The 12,760-nt window shown below is 40.3% G+C and overlaps 1 protein-coding gene across 3 annotated transcripts in view; it reads right to left on the bottom strand.

Annotated features, from left to right (window-relative positions):
- Positions 1–12,760, bottom strand: part of Tpst (tyrosylprotein sulfotransferase) — a 420,927-nt gene that overhangs the window by 175,639 nt on the left and 232,528 nt on the right. For all 3 annotated transcript variants that reach the window (XM_083128367.1, XM_083128369.1, XM_083128368.1), the window contains one exon: positions 8,175–8,255. The gene's annotated coding sequence lies outside the window, so the exon portion shown is untranslated. The remainder of the gene's footprint in view (positions 1–8,174; positions 8,256–12,760) is intronic.

Raw genomic sequence — 12,760 nt, 5'->3', positions numbered from 1 at the left:
AAATAGTTTTCCCTCTGGAAAAAAAATAGTTTTCCCTCTGGAAAAAAAATCGTTTTTCGTCTGAAAAAAAATAGTTTTCCCTCTGGAAAAATAGTTTTCCCTGTGGAAAAAAATAGTTTTCCCTCTGGAAAAAATAGTTTTCCCTGTGGAAAAAAATAGTTTTCCCTCTGGAAAAAAATAGTTTTCCCTCTGGAAAAAAATAGTTTTCCCTCTGGAAAAAAATAGTTTTCCCTTTGGGAAAAATAGTTTTGCCTCTGTAAAAAATAGTTTTCTCTCTGGAAAATAAAGTCTGGGTACATTCATGTTAATGGGAAGAACAGTGCGTAGCTTTAAAACGAAAGTGTCATTTTAAAGATGAGGCTTCACTACACTATAGCCTAAGATGCACAGCACATATGTTGATTGCCTGTCCTGTTGGACTTCTCACACGCAAAGGTTGGGCCTCCCCGATGGCATAGTTTCCATGTCGTTGCCTTGTAATCAAGATTCCAGTTTCGATACAAGGTGGAGGCATATGGAGGTTCGGATCCCACTTTAACAATAGGTCCAGTCCCGATTAACCTATCATTGCACAAAGCGGAATTAAAATAAAAAGCTTGTAGCACAAGCACCATCTTTAAAATGTATGACGTCACGAAGTGTCCGAAGTACTGGTAAGCACACCTGACCCACTCAAAATTTAAGTGTCTAGTACTTAATTGTTTATAATGACAATTTGTTGTAACTTGTATTGCGTCCCATTCTGTACATATCTCTTGAGAAAAGACACATCCGAATTACATAAAGCCGTATGTTAATTTAATCATATTTTCATTGGTGGATATTTTACGTCGTTCTTCTTGCACTTTCGCGACGATGTGGATGAATGGAGATAAGATGAAATTGTTGAAGGGAGATTCACAAAACACATAAGGACAACACAGAGGGTTGTATTTGCTTGTTTTAGGTACAGTTTGTGTACAGAGATGTTACAGTTTGCATACAGTTTAAAGTAGGATACGAACCATCACGTATCTGTACCAGGTATCGAACCCACGACCTCTTGATTACACGGATATGACGTTACCACTATGCCATCGAGAAGCAGGAGAGGATTATACATTCTGTGGGTTCAGACAAGAGAGCATGAAAAATGCATACCAATTTGTTCTACGTGGACGAGGGGTTGACATCTGAGGGCCTTCAGAGAGAGTCAGTCCCCCCTAACTTAATAACGTCAACGCAAATGTGACATAACAATTTTCAGCATTCATTATTTAGTTACTGATTTTCATCCAACAATCGTGAAAGTTTTACTTTTGTTTTCGCTACACGAGTGGCACTCATTTATTTGTAGCGGCTGAACTGTCACACTCGTATCATATCAGCTTTACTAACTAGTACTTTAAAAAAAACAGACAAGCGTGTCAAGTGTCAACTAAATAAGGAAAGAGACTTCCCTGTTGTTTTTTTTTCTAGTTATTATTTTTTCCCTGCTCGCATTCAGAGACCCCTTTTACGTGTGGTTCGTATCCATAGCAACAATAATTGAGTCAATAATTCCGCGCCGTGAGAGAGATAGGTACTATATTTGCTTACCAATCGAATGATAAACTTGTTCTCCTCGGTGATGCAAATTGACGAAAGTGCAGCATCCTGAGCAAACAGCTGATCAAATAAATGCCAGTCGATATGAACGCACTTAGCAATATGTTTCGGGCCTTGCAAAGCAGAGGCTACCCCGGTCGGCAAACCTCTTGAACTGGCAACACTTATTGCCTCACGTACACAGAGAAACGCAAGCGTATATATATTTTCTCTAGCCTCAAGCATATTTCTAAAAGCATCAAATGTTGAATATCCAATCTGATCTTTTATAAATATTACTTATTTTATTTATGAAAGGAAGTTATACTGCTGACAACATCAGTTATTATTACATCAGTTGTGCAATGCGGACACATAGTATACAATTACAAGATACCAGAGATACTAAAAACAGATGCAGGATATTCAGTTAAAACTGTTAATAAACAGAAACAACAAAATACTAACACAACATAAAAAGTAATAATATGAATAAGAAAGACTAACATCAAAGCCTAATAAAAGAAATATACAACCAAATGAATTACCTAGAAACCAGTATGCATTAGAATCTTCTGCTTGGAGAAAAAGGATATTACCATATGATTACTAAATATCCTGCCTTGCCAAATAAGAACTATAAATCTCGTAAGGAGAGGTTACGGCTGGGGAAATTGAGTTTGGGATTAGACTTCGTATAGTATTATGCACATGAGGTGCTACTGAAAAACTTCGAATCTTTCAAGCGCTTTTTCTCGGAAATGGCTAGATAGTGCGCACTAGCACCTAATCATATCAATACCCATGGAGTACCCTACCACTACACGAAGTCCCGTCCCAAAGTCAATTTCCCAAATCGTAGCTTTTCATCGTTACTAATGAATTGTAAAAAAACGTATTGTGTCTTTGCTTAACTTCAGGTGACAACAGTGCACTATTTTCCTCTAAGATGGTGTTGATTCACTTTCAAACATATTGATGTTAGTAGGTTACATACTTGCAGTATGCTTTCTAACATATTCTCTAAGTAAGATTATATTATATTACCTAACTCACTGCAATACATCTTCAGTTTAGTTAAGTGGTCGACTTTCGAAATCGATTCAGAAGTTCCATTTTAGAATCTCGGGCAGGACGTGGAGGTTCTTCTTCAATGTCCATTCGCCAATTCAATTCAGTGCCTCTCGATGGTGCAGTGGTAGCGTCGTCGCCTTGTATAAAGGGGCCCCGGGTTCGATATCCGGTGAAGATACATAGTGGTTTGGATCCCACTTTAAACTGTAGGCCCAGCCCCGATTAGCCTTATTGTGCATAAAGTGAACTTAAAACACCAAATGAATCAATCAAAATCAATCAACCATTCGCTAATTCCATCTAAGCATCATTCATTCTCAAAACAACAACCTGTAGTAATTGATTTTGAATTGTTAAAATATAGTCTATCCTCATGTTTCATTCTTTCGAATGCAGCAATACACCATAATGCCGTAAATGTTAGTAATTTTCAATTTGATGTTCGAAATTAACTTTTCCAAATATTTAGAATAATTAGAAATTAATAAAAAAGAATAACACAACGATGCATGGGAAGTAAAGCGATCACATGAACTAATGATGCAATGAATCGGTAGGAAAAGCATTAAAGTTTTGTTAAAGCACAAAAAAATGCATCGGAGCAGAAGATTCAATCAACAATGAATGAAGAAATTAACGATGGCATACTCAGCTGTATCAATTAATTAATTTGAAGTGCATAAACTAAATCTGACGCATTTCCTTCTGTGCGTTTTGCTTCAGTACACATCTGACCGATATCATTCGAATGCTCCTAAGCCGCATTCTCTACAATTTCCTGCAATTGGTCTTATCTTTCCTTAGAGGTATTTCTTTCTGGCAGAATTTACAAAGCATGAAAATAAGTAGTGATATTATGCTGTATAAATGACAAAGTACTACTAAATTTCTAGAGATGTACATTCGCATGTCGGCCGTAAGTATCTCACGAATTATCAGCCAAAGGAAAATAAAGGATAACCATAACTAATTCTAGTTAATTAACACAATTAATAACAACACCAGGTGCAGCAAATCATTACTAGATAACATACAAGTATGTACAACATAATTGTATGTATACGTGTTCCCTTCGCTAGGACGCAGTGCAGATTAAACCAACCATGGACGTGTATTGACTGCAAACAGGAGATGGATTTTCAAGAAAGAAAAAAACAGCTTCCCAGTCGGTGGGTTTCGCATGAGAACGGGGGCCTCTCCGATGGCGCTGTAGTAGCGTCGTCGCGTAATCAAGGGGTCCCGGGTTCGATACCCGATGGAGACACTTAGTGGTCCAAATCATACTTTCAAGTGTAGGTACAGTCCCGATTAGCCTTACTGTGCATAAAGTGGACTTAAAACATCAACTCAATCAATCAATCGTATGAAAATGGAGTTGCGCAAAAAGCGACTTTAAGAATGACATAACTCGCCTACTCGTGCGACTTTCGGAACGCGCCACAGGTTTCACTGCTGACAAGCAACAAATTTAGTAGAAAGTTTGCCTTTAGATGTGTGAGAAGGTTACTGTGGGTACGTGACGGGTAAAACACACATTCATTAGCCAACCAGGCGGGAAAAACACATCCACCAACCAACCGGGCGGGTAAAACGTGCATTCGCCAGCCAACCGGGCGGCCGGGTTAAACGTGCATTCGCCAGCCAACCGGGCGGCCGGGTTAAACGTGCATTCGCCAGCCAACCGGGCGGGCGGGTTAAACGTGCATTCGCCAGCCAACCGGGCTGCTAAAACATACAACGCACATCGGCCAGACGTATTCACGCCATGTGCACGTTATTTCTGTTAGGTTTCGAGGCGTTACTATTTGCACATTCTGAGTAGGCTACAGCAAGTACGTTCAGCTACTTTAATAATTCCCGCAGTTTCTTAGTTTCATTCCCGTGATGTCAAGTACAGAGGGACGCGGCTTGAAGCCGTGGTTGCATGAGGAAACCGAAATCGACCAACTTTTCCCAGCCACACATTTCCTTTCCCGACGACAGCGGACAGAAATCCGCACTTAACCGTCGAGTACCAGTTAATTGCCCCAACCGCGTCTTTCCAGCCTTTCGTCGCCGGAAAAAAAAACCTGCAAACTCTGTTTCCGATGCGAAACGCACGGCCGGTTTCGCCGGACGAGATTCGTCCGACAGCAGCGGGCATTGGCCCCAAGCCAAGCCACACATTTCGCCGAACACCAAAGAGTAATAGGGAGTAATTCACCTAAGTGCGGTCGCGACGCGCTCAATTTTTACTGAATACAACCTATTCAATCCCAGCTTCGCGGTTTTACGGAAGGGAGGGGAAAAAAGCGCTTAGTCCTAATTCTACGATGCATTAAACAGTTCGTTGGATTTTTCAACACGTTCCGAAAAATTAATACCGCTGCTTTTATGTGTTTTTTTCCTTCTTTCTTTCTGAAATACAGCTCGCAGCACTGGTGCCGGAAATCTGCTTTTCATCCAGGAATTAATGTGCACCCGCTCCCAAGGATAATGCATTTTTTAAGGCCCCATTACATGATACAGCACCCAGCCACATTATTTCCCCCTCCCCGCACCACATTTGATGCGATTTGGAAATTCGGACAGAACAGTTACTCTGCACCGATATTTGCCAACGTGGACTTAACGATTCTTTTTATTAAATCATTTGTCACGCTTCAACGTGTGCTTACCACGCATGTCGAGACTATTTATCTCAGTTTTCACTGGATTTCAAAACTTTTCTCATATTGTAGTACTTCAGCAAAAATATTTGTCTCATTTCTGTGCAGTTCCAACACGTATATATTAGTCGTACTTTTCACATGATTTCATCAGCATATCTTTACTCTGTGATTTCATCACAATAAGTTCACGCATGTTATTTTTTCATTTAGATTGTCAGAGCACATCTACATTCAAGTCTCACCACGTATATTTACTGCCGTCCACAGTTATATATCGGGAGCTATCCGAGTGGACGTATTTTAGTTTTATCATTAATAATAGCTAGGGGCATGCATATTTCGTTTTTGACGAAAAAACGAAATGTGAAAAAACACATTGTAGTGTTAATTTTTCATGTTTTTGAAAGGTGTGAGATGCATTTTGTGACCATGTCTTGTCACGAAATAATGCGAAATGAACTGCAAAAAGCGAAATTAACTATTAAACACGAAATTTAGGGTTTATTCACCGCTGCGACACCTTCCGAGGTCTTAATTATCCTGAGAGTTATGCAATTCCCGGAAAATGGATTAATTCTGCTGTTAATATTGGAGAAGCAAAAATGGACTCCGTTACACAGAAATAAACTTAATACTCTGATAACTACATAAATGTGCTATTAGAAGTGAAATGTTAATTCACTGGAATAAGTGCAGTTTTTAAATCAAATTTAGGATTATATTCACAATTTTAAAACCAAAATGTCTTTTTATATACCACTTTTCATCCAATTTTTCACCGCTCTAACACCGATATTTTATTTTATTTACCGCTTTTGAACCTGAAATTGACTCAGTTTTTGTACCGAAATTTTGCTTCTTTATTTACCAAAAATATGTGCCTCTAATAATAGCGCAAAGAATTGTAATGAATTTATTTTTCAATACTGACCTGCTCGACGAAATTATGCTATACATCCTATCGTCAGATTTCTGCTTTCAATTCCTCAGAATATATCAATTCATCGGAGTGCAGAATTCGACAAAGTTACTTCGAGCTTATCAACGAAGTGTTACGTAATTGTATATATTCAGTAATAACCAGGGAACGCATTAATATGTAAATACATATTTACGTATGAAGCTGATATCAGTTATATTTTGTATTATCTTTGTGCATCATGGCATGTAAACTCGAAAAATTCAATTTTTATTTTCCATAATTGTATATATATTAGGTTTTGGCTCATATTTTAGTTATATTTACATATTATTTCCACATTTCAGAACATTTCTCAAAATATACTCTATATTCGTGCAATAACTACATGTCCCCGTGTGACCGAAAAAGTTGGGTGAATTTCTTGCGAATAACTGACAAATTTGAAATACCCTCCCATTACTTCTTGCGATATTGAACGCAGTTTTAGTCAATATAAATCCATCTTAAGAGACAAAAGAAGCAGATTCAAGTTCGAACACTTACAACAAAATTTTATTATTCATTGTTTTGGGAAAAGAAAAATGAAAACATATTTTGTGTTGTTTTACAATTAATGTCAATGTAAGCGTACTGTAATTTATGTAGCTCGTGTAATGTCTTATATTATTAAAAAGGTAAATTTTACAATTTTTAAGTCCATATTTTGGTGTAAATAACTAAATATGTATTTACATATTTAGCATATTTTTACTACATATAAATCCGTTCCATGATAATAACTAAATAATACGGAAACTCAGCATGGGATTTGCGGAATGAAGATTTCTTCCGCACAAAACAACTGAAAAAATATTGATCAGCAAGCGGCCCCGGCGCCCACCCAGCGTCGAATAACATGGGTACCTGGGGGAAACCCTGGGGGGTAAAGGCGGTCAGGGGCGTGATGCTGATCACATCACCCCCACTCACGACCGGATCAAGAAAGTGTGGGGCGTTACCCCCACACCCCCTATACGCCTTCATGGCGTGGTGCTATGCACAGGGGAACACTTTACCTTTTTTTTTTTTTTTTTCAGATACATTGATCCTCGATTCTGCTTACGAACCGCGAAATAACAAAAAAGAAAGAAACGAAAACTCGTACGGTTGGAGGGAGGGAAGAGCATGAAACCTGCCCATTTTAAGCTTCATGCCTCTATTTTTTCTTTGTACAAAAGTTACGTACGTTCAAAATCTCGATTGCGCGACTTTACGGATACACTGTATATGTCGGGAGGACTCTGGTTGCGATTGGAAAGCATTTACTCAAAAGCGAAGCAAACCGGTCAATTTTGCTGCACAAGCATAGTCTACAAACTCGATCACTTGCCTTTCTCTTTTACCCGCTTCCACCACAGACATTAAAAACTGCGTATCGTGTGTGGGCGTGTCATTCATGATTGACATTTTCTGCCACTTTTGACTAATCACGAAGATGAAGATGAAAGGTGATAAGATGAAATTGGTGAAGGGACAATCAGAAACACGCATGGACACGGGTCCCACAGACGATTACACTGAGTCGAGACGTCAGAGCCTCAGCCTGCAAAATGCAGTTCAGGGGTGTCTTCGGAAAGGGCTACCCCTTATACTCCTTGTCTCTATTTACGATGTAAAACAATAAATAATGCTGTGATCACACACTAAACAAACTACTCCAGATGTGTTCTGTAGGTGTATCAAGAGTAATTGTGTTTGAAAACTATGTAAAAAATGTACAGGGAATTACTTTTTAGCACAGTAGAACATCTTCAAGTTTGGAACACATTTTAAGCATATGATTTGAATGCTTTGGTGACTTTTACACAAAAAATATACTAAAACATATCCAAGGTGGTATGCAGAGAATATATTTTTACACTGTGATGGATATGAATTTACATACACGTATATTTACATTAGGATAAGTAAAACACACTTACCGGCGATTTTCTTGTGTTTCCTCAGCGGGCAGAACGTTCACCTTAACTTAAATTCACCACCATGCTATCTGGTTCATGCATCTGCAAAGAGAATGAAAAAACAATGTGATTGAAATCTATACGGAGAGAAGCATAATGAATAGATGAGATTTTTTTTTAAAAAAATAGAGGGTGTTCTCATAAAGCGTGGAACCAATGGCGCGTATGCGACTGGCTGGCTGACATATTTCCTGGACGTTGCATTGTGAGAAGGGACCCTGTGCAATTGGCAGCACGATCACCTGGCCTCAATCCAATGTTTTTTTGCCACAACTGAGGTGGATGCTGTGATCTGGATCAACTCCGGGAAAGAATAATCACTCTAACGGCTGTACAGGAGCCGCACATTTTGAAGAGAATACAAAAAAGAAGTGTTGAAACTGATGGCGGACGAGCACGTGCTGTTCATCAATTCACTCTTTGGTTCTAGACTTTATGGCACCCTGGCCACTCGCGCGCAACACACACAGTGTGCCGCCGTACAATACCGACAATCTTTCACAGAGTTTACAATACATCAAAGTGTACAATCTTCTTTAATATTTTGCCCGCAAATGCCTCGTTTCGACACTACGAATCCTTGTAAACGATCTTTTTTACCCTGAAAGAAGCTGAGCTAACATTTGTGAATACTGGTGAGGATTTGCATTTGAGGGAAATCACACAGAAGCGATTCAATTTGGCGGATTTTTAAACCAACCGTAACCAAAGTTGGAAAAATACCAGGTGACAACAATTAAAGTTGCTTTACTCAAAGCCCTCTGGAGACCATTCGCAAAAACGTATTACATCAAAATATTTCTGTTAGTTAGAATATTCATTTACTGAAACTTGGTATAGAGGTTATGGAAACCATGGTGGAGGGAATGCTGACGACAAATAGTTCCAATATTTACCACCAGGTGGAAAGCACAATGTCTTGCGCTTCGAAAGGGTCATTGGCGTGACGGGGCGCACTTCTGTACCGACATAAACTCAAATTACTGGTTGCTGTTACTTCAGCGCCACATTTGCACCTAGTGGTGAAATGTTGAACTATTTTTCATCAGCATTTGCTTCACCTTGGTATCCGTAGCCTCTATACCAAGTTTCAGTGCAATAACGGGCTCTAGAGCGCTCTGAGTAACGTGAATTGTGGCCACACCGCACATCTACCGCGAATGATGGGCGGAAAAGATATACTTACAAATAAAATCGACAGTGGCAAGTGTCAGAGACCTACCACCACTCATATATTCAGGTATTTGTGTTAAGCGGAAACAGGAAGGATTGAAGAGAAATTCCCAGTAACCTTGGCGATACATCAATGCAGATGCGAAAAATACAATGTGATAATCCGAGCATTAATTGAATATCTAAAACGGACCCGTTTCGCGCGGTCACAAATTGGAACGGGATCGTAAAACCAAATAATAATCTTCCGCGCTAGAAAGACCTTGCAGGATATAATTGACAATCGACATTGTCATGGAATTGCAGACCGGGAACCGAAGTGGATTAATCCTCTATATTTAACGAACGTACATGCGCTGTCGATGGTCTAGCATGAGGATCTGCTGCAGAGGAATTAGTTGGAACACACGCATCAAAGTAGATGCACGGGTGAGGGGGGGAGTATGTACGTATATGGTGGTCCAGCGGTACAGCATCCCTTTTGATCCCTTTGCGGGAGATCAAACATAACCGTTCCTTAATATAATGCAAATTAACGACAATAATAGGTCATTATATTGTGGTTTGAATTGCTGGACTCATTGCAGAATATCACAGAATACAATCTGAATTGCATGAGCGATAGTAATCTGTGCAATAATAATAGCAAAGCATATCATCCACTTTCGAAGGTTTCACTAGATAAGATATTATGAGTTGATAATTCATTAATTAATACATTCCGGTATGTAATATAAACATTTAGAGTGGAAACAACCATTTGGTCTTTTCTGTCAGATCTATGAATCAATTAACATGTTACCTCCAATATGACTGACAGGAAAGATCAAATTTGATACATATGACGTCACTTCCTTGTTAGCTGTCTACAATCTTCGATAATAATACAACACAACCTCACAATAGAAGATATTTATTTAGTGATAGGAAAAGAGATGTTGTGCCTTTCATTTTTTGTAGACGTACTCCAAGCTTCATGATGTTATTGTTTATTTATTATTGTTGCAAATTTTGAGAATGGTTTGTCGCCGCCTGCGTTGGAATAGCTACGGTTAGAGTCTCAGTCTATAGGAGAGTTCTTCTAGTGTCCCCAAGGGATCCCGGGTTCGATACCCATAGAAGGTACATGGTGGTTTGGATCCACTTTAAACTGTAGGTCCAGTCCCGATTAGCCTTACCGTGTATAAAGTGGACTTAAAAACACCAACTCAATCAAAAATTCTAGTTTCCTTCCGCCGATTCGTCGCAACGTGCCTGGAGCAGGGACGCCCAAACTACAGCCCGCTACTATTTGCTGTGTGACACGCCTTAGTACTTGCTTACCAATTGCTCAAGCAGTTACAACACCTGCATATAAAGAAGTTTTGCGTTCCTGTTCTAGAAGCAGAAAGAGATTGAATTCTTGGTACTATTTCCGTACAAGATTAAGGCAGAATCCATACATTTCTCGATTAATAAATACACACCATACTATACCGTATCGGAGAATTCACACTGCTGTAAGTGGTAGCTGAAAGGCAACCTGTGGGGTTGAGGTAGGATTTCATTCATCTCAGTCAAAGTTGCCGTCAGGTTGATTAAATCAGTGTTGGGCAACTCGCTTGCACTTGTGGAGTCCAGCGAGCGCTCTGCACGGTGAGAGATTTCTGCTTGTTCATTACACCTCAAGGCCCGGAAGCAGCTGAGCACGAACTATTCACGGATACGACGACAGAACTTTTCCACTATACTGTATCCATGGAATCTCTGCAGAAGGCGAACGAAAACAAATCTCTGCGCAAGTAGTGACGACAGAGCTCGACCAATGAACGCATGAGAGGGGAAGTGAGTGCACGACGGGAAAAATTCAACTGCAGCTACCAAACTGTTAGCAGCAGCGCGCACTGCTTCGCATCGCCCACTCGCTTTCTTTCCTTGTCTACAGTTATGTGCGCTCTTGCTCCACATATTCCCGGGATAGAGTATACAAAATCTCGGCGGACGAAGCCTCTATCCATTTCGCTCTTCTTATATTCTTACAACGCTCCGGCGCTTGCACAAGAGAGCGCTCTTCGACAATTACAACGAGTTACCCAGGCCTGGAATCGAAACCGGGTCTCCCGCGTGGCAGCCAGACGCTCTACCGCCTGAAACGCCGCGACTCTTAGTAATAAACCTCGGAAGCAGAAATACCAACAGTGTTTAACTGCCAGATTGGAGGTTCATGAACGTAAAACACTACCAGGAGTGATAAGATCCACATTTCCCTGATTCTGCTCGCATCTTTACCAGTCTTCGCAAAGGAATTCTCACAGTCTACAAGCAGAGACGCACAACGAGCGCACGCAGGCCGGTGAAACACGCACAACAGCGAGTGTCAGAGACGGCAACAAGAGGGTGCGTTTGCGATCGTTTATCGTGAGAGAATCCCCTCCCATACGTCAAAATGCGGCGTCGACTACGGCCGTAACTTTCCCATTTATGGCCCCCGATATCGCCTCGGAGCGACTGTCCTTGCGAAAATTAGCGCCTCGTCCAGGCGCCTGACTCGGCGAACGAGACAGCTAAATTTCCGTTTTCTGGGTTGATCAACTTTTTTTTCATTGTATCGTAAACGAGACTACAGCCGCTGAGAGAGTGAAGCGAATTTGCACAACCAGCGGTTGGAAAATGAGTACTTTTTCCGAACCTTGGACACGAAACTAAAAGCTGTCTCCTTTCAGACAGAACCTGAAAACAGTATCCTTATATTGCATTTCATGACCTTTTTGGGGGTTGCAGGTCACTTTTCGGTATTTTGCAGGTTTTTATTCCATATTTCTGTCTTTAACATCCAGACACCACATACTGAACATGATTTAGCTCTCTTTCTTCTTCTTCTTTTTTTCTTGCACAACAGGGTGTCTGGATTGCAACCGATAGTTTTTAAATAGTTATTACACTTAAACAAAAAGAGCGTTTTGTTAACAAAGCATTGGAAAAACAATAGTATCTATATTTGTGAGTTTGGTTGATTTGATTAATCTATTTTACTTCGCTTTTCTGCCACTTTTGGCTAATCGGAAGATGGAGATGGGTGATGATATGATGAAATTGAGGAACGGACACTCGCAAACACCCATGCCCAGGCCGGGATTCGAACCCGAGACCCCTGGCGTTGTAGTGCGATATGCTAACCACTCCGCCACGGAGGCCGGCATTTGTGAGTTTGGTTGAGCACATTTTCATACATGTACAACTAAAGTTGGGAGCGCTTGTGTCGCTCAAACAAAAATTGCGTCGGTACAGGAAAAAGCACACATAGCCCACGGAAGTCAATACTGAAGGCGAGCATGTTGCTAGGAATTCCAAGGTCCACTCTTCATGAAGTCGTGCACAAAGGGTTATGTTTGTAC

This window comes from Lepisma saccharinum, chromosome 9, assembly GCF_977018435.1.
Source record: "Lepisma saccharinum chromosome 9, izLepSacc3.1, whole genome shotgun sequence".
NCBI lineage: Eukaryota > Metazoa > Arthropoda > Insecta > Zygentoma > Lepismatidae > Lepisma > Lepisma saccharinum.
The sequence above is the reverse complement of the archived record's forward strand: the minus strand, read 5'-3'. Positions and strand labels throughout refer to the sequence as shown.